Raw genomic sequence first — 4796 nt, 5'->3', positions numbered from 1 at the left:
TTGTTAGTATTTTATTTAAAACTTTTGCATCGACATTCATTAGAAAAACTGGTGTATGATTTTCCTTCTCTATTTTTACTTGCAAAAATGTTGTCAAAGCCATATTTGAATCATAGAAGGAATTTGGTAGGACTCCTTCTTTACCTATTTTTTCAAATATTTTATACAGTATTGGGATTAATTGTTCCTTAAATGTTTGGTTGAATTCCTATAAATCCATCTGGTCCTGGGGATTTTTTTTCTTAGGAAGGTCATTCATGGCTTGTTCAATTTCTTTTTTCTGATATAAGTTCATTTAAATATTTTATCTCCTTTTCTCTTAATCAGGGCAATTTATAGTTTTGCAAATATTCATACATTTCATTTGGGTTGTTAGTTTTATTGGCATGTAGTTGGGCAAAATAGCTTTTAAATTTGCTTTAATTTCATCTTCATTGGTGATGCAGTCACCCTTTTCATTTTTGATACTGATAATTTGGTTTTCCTCTTTTAAAAATCAAATTGACCAATGGTTTATACATTTTATTATTTGTTTCATAAAACCAGCTCCTAGTTTTATTAGCTTAAGGGCTTTTAAATTTCAATTTTATTAATCTGTCCTTTCATTTTTAGGATTTCTATTTTGATGTTTAATTGTGGATTTTTAATTTGTTCTTTTTATGGTTCTTTAAAATGCATGATTAATTCATTGTTCTATTTTTTCTTTTTTTTATTGATGTGTTTAGAGATATAAATTTTCTCCTAAGTATTACTTTGGCTGCCTTCCACAGATTTGGTATATTATCTCATCATTGTCATTATTTTAAATAAAACTGTTGATTATTTCTATGATTTGGTCCTTGACTCAGTCATTCTTTAGAACTAGATTATTTAGTTTCCATTTAATTTTTTTTTTTGCCAGAAAAAAATATGGAACACTTCACGAATTTGCATGTCATCCTTGCACAGGGGCCATGCTAATCTTCTCTGTATCATTCCAATTTTAGTATATGTGCTGCCAAAGTTAGCACTCCAATTAATTTTTAATCTATGCTTCCCAGGTTTTTTGTTGAATATAATTTTTATTACATTTTGGTATGAAAAGGAGCATTTAGCATATTTACTTTTCTGCATTTGTTTTTAAGTTGTTTTTTTTTGCCCTAATACATGGTCAATTTTTGGGAAGGTGCCATGTATGGATGACAAAAAGGTATACTCTTATTCCCTCCCATTCGATTTTGTTCTCCAGAGGTCTATTATAGCTAACTTCTCTAAAATTCCATTTATCTTCATAATTTCTTTCTTAATTATTTTATATTTAGATTTATTTAGTTCTGAGAGTGTAAAGTTCAGGCCCCTTACTAATATAGGTTTACTGTCTATTTCTCCTGTACCTCAATCATCTTTTTCTTTAAGAATTTGGATGCCTTTCCATTTGGTGCATACATATTTCATATTGATATTACTTCATTGTCTATGGTACCTTTTAGCAAAATGTAGTTTCCCTCCTTTTATCTTTTAATTAGGTTTATTTTTGCTTTTTCTTTGACTTAAATTTTGATGGCTACCCCTGTTTCTTTTTTTTTTTTTAACCTCAGCTGAAGCTTAACAGATTCTGTTCCAGTTCCTTATTTTAACTCTGTGTGCATCTCTCTATTTCAAGCACATTTTTTATAAACAACAATGTATTATTGGATTCTGGTTTCTAATCCATAAAAGGGATAAATCAATCTCATTCACATTCATAGTTATGATTCCTGTGTATTTTCCTCTATCCTATTTTGTTACATTTATTCTTTTCTCTCTTTTTATCCTGGCATCCCTCAAACATCTATTTTGCTTCTAACCTGCCTCCCTTAATCTCCCCACCCTTTTATCATCCCTTCCTTGTTTTTATCCTCTTACCCTCCTACTTCCTTGTTGGGTAAGATAGATTTCTATACCCATCTGAGTGTATGTGTATGTACACACACACACATACACACACACACACTTTGAACTAATTCCGAGAATGAGGTTCAAACATTGCTCAGCTCCATTATAAAAGCTCTTTCTTACATGCCTTTTTTATGTGAGATAATTTGTCCATTATTCTTCCTTCCTTCTTTTGCCAGTGCATCCTTCTTTCTCAATCTTTTATTCATCCCAATATAATCAATTCATATCTGTGTCTTCTGTCTATTTAGAGTCCTCCTAACTTCCCAAATAATGATAGAGTTCTTAGGAGTTGCATGTATCATCTTCCCACATAGGAATGTAAACAATTTAATCTTACGATTATGATCGAATCCCTTATGATTTCTTTTTTATGTTTACCTTTTAATAATTCTCTTTTGTTTAAATGTCAAATTTTCTATTCAAGTCTGGTCTTTTCATCTGAATTCTTGATGGTCCTTTATTTCAGTAAATGACCATTGTGCTCTCCCCCCATATTACACTCAGTTTTGCTGGTTAGGCTATTATTGGTTATAATCTTAGCTTTTTTGCCTTCCAGAATATCATATTCCAAGCCTTCAGTGCCTTTAACATGAAAGCTGCTAAATCTTGTGTGATCCTCATTGTGGATTCCAGACATTTAAATGATATCTTTCTGGCTGCTTGCAATATTTTCTCTTTGACTTGGGAACTCTGCAATTTGGCTGCAATATTCCTGGTAGTTTTCATTTTAGTCTTTCTTTCTTTCTTTCTTTCTTTCTTTCTTTCTTTCTTTCTTTCTTTCTTTCTTTCTTTCTTTCTTTCTTTCTTTCTTTCTTTCTTTCTTTCTTTCTTTCTTTCTTTCTTTCTTTCTTTCTCAGGGCAATGGGGGTTAAGTGACTTGTCCAGGGTCACACAGCTAGTAAGTGTCAAGAGTCTGAGGATGGATTTGAATTCAGGTACTCCTGAGTCCAGGGCCAGTACTTTATCCACTGCACCACCTAGCTGCCCCTAGTATATCTTTCTAAAGGAGATAAGTGGATCCTTTCAGTTGTTTCTGAAATATCAGGACAATTTGGTCATTTTCTTGAAAAATGATGTCTAAGCTCTTTCTTTGATCATGGCTTTCAGGTAGTCCAATAATTCTTAAATTATCTTTCCTCAGCTTATTTTTCAGGTCACTTGATTTTCCCATGATATGATTCATTGTTTCTTTCTTTTTTCTATTCTTTTTATTGCTTCCTGGTGCCTCATGGAGTTATTATCTTCCACTTGCCCAATTCTCATTTTTAAGAAATTATTTTCTTCAGTGCGCTTTTGTACCCTTTTGTACTCATTTTTCCTTTGGCCAAGACTGATTTTTAAAGTGTTATTTGATTCAGTAATTTTGTGCCTTTTAAAAACCAGGCTGTTAATTCTCTTTATATATATATATATATATATATATATATATATATATATATATATTTGCTTTATTTTATTTCCACATTTCTTCCTTTACCACTCTCATATCTTTCTTTAACTCTTCCAAGAATTCTTGTTGGGCTTATGTCCATTTTTTTCTATGTTTCAGGCTTTGCTTGTAGATGTTTTCATACTGTTGTTTTCCTTTGAGTTTGTGTCTTGATTTTCCCTGTTAGTATAGTAGCTTTTCATATCATGTTCTTTGTTTGCTCATTTCCCTAGATTATTTCTTGATTTTTAACTTTATGTTAAAATCAGGCTATGCTTACCTGGATGGGGGAGTGGTTGTGGTGGTGGTATTATCTTTTGCTTCAAAGTATTTTTGTGCTGCTATTTCCAGAGCCAGTTCTGGAGTTCTGCATTTTTGGTGCTTCCAAGGTGGTGGTATTGTGGGAGAGGTGTGATCAATGCTCTCCTGGTCTGTGCTCTGGTCTTTACCCAGGAAGGGCTTCTGTGCCCTTGAAGTCACAAATGCTAGTTATCTTCTCTGTCCTTGAACCATGATCAAATCCCTTGTTCCCCAGCAGCTATAAGTACTAGTATATCTTTTCACCCTAGAATTGTGACCAGGGGCCCCTGTTTTCTTGTGTCTAACTCCACGTGGTCTTATCTACACTGGAACTGCAATGCAGCACTCTGTATGGGCAATGGAGTTGCCCAAATAGCACCTGGTCTTTCACCCAGCATCGGCCTTAGGGTCTGTTGTAATCTCTTTCTGACCCATTGTTTGACCCTCTTACTGACTTTCTATTTTGTTGGGAATTTTACAGACAGTTACCTGGAGGCTACATACAGTCAGGATCAAATGCTTGATGCTATTTCATCCTCCTTTTAAAACATCCTCCTGAAGGCTGTTTTGGTAAATGGCAAAGTCTTCTGGACAGGGATCACCCTTGATTCTATTCTTCACCCTTTTGCTAAATGAATGGTGAGAAAGCCAATTCAGATTGATTTTTTTATCAGAAGCTTTACTGTTCAGTATCTGACTCTATAACTAATAGTAAATTAATAATAAAAAATCATCTCACCATTTTATAAGGGAGTTACAGAGACTTGATGCTAGCTAGCTCTTTGGGAGCACCCTTTTTGATTGTACCAATAATGATAATGATAGCCAACATTTGTATAGTACATGCCAGGCACAATGTTAAGTGCTTTACAATGATCTCATTTGATCCTCATGACAACCTTGGATGGTAGGTGCTATTATTATCCTCATTTTATATATGAGGAAACTGAGACAAAAAGAGTTTAAGTGACTTGCTCTGGGTCACAGAGCTAGAAAGAGTCTGAGGCCAGATTTGAATTCAGGTCTTCGTAGCTCAAGATTCAGTACTTTATCCACTGTACCACCTAGCTGCCTCAAACTCTGTTCAAGAACTCGAGGATACTCTTGATGATCACACCATTTTTAAGATGGAATAAAATGAGGGGCAGTA

The 4796-nt window shown here is 33.8% G+C and overlaps 1 non-coding gene across 1 annotated transcript; it reads right to left on the bottom strand.

Moving 5' to 3' along the window:
- Nucleotides 1-903: 903 nt before the first annotated feature.
- Nucleotides 904-1010, bottom strand: LOC122733201. Its single transcript, XR_006353785.1, has one exon. It is a non-coding gene; the product is annotated as a U6 spliceosomal RNA (small nuclear RNA).
- Between the last annotated feature and the right edge of the window lie 3786 nt (nucleotides 1011-4796).

The sequence above is a fragment of the Dromiciops gliroides genome, chromosome 6 (assembly GCF_019393635.1).
Source record: "Dromiciops gliroides isolate mDroGli1 chromosome 6, mDroGli1.pri, whole genome shotgun sequence".
NCBI classification, from domain to species: Eukaryota; Metazoa; Chordata; class Mammalia; order Microbiotheria; family Microbiotheriidae; genus Dromiciops; species Dromiciops gliroides.
This window is presented reverse-complemented; position numbering and strand designations above follow the sequence as displayed.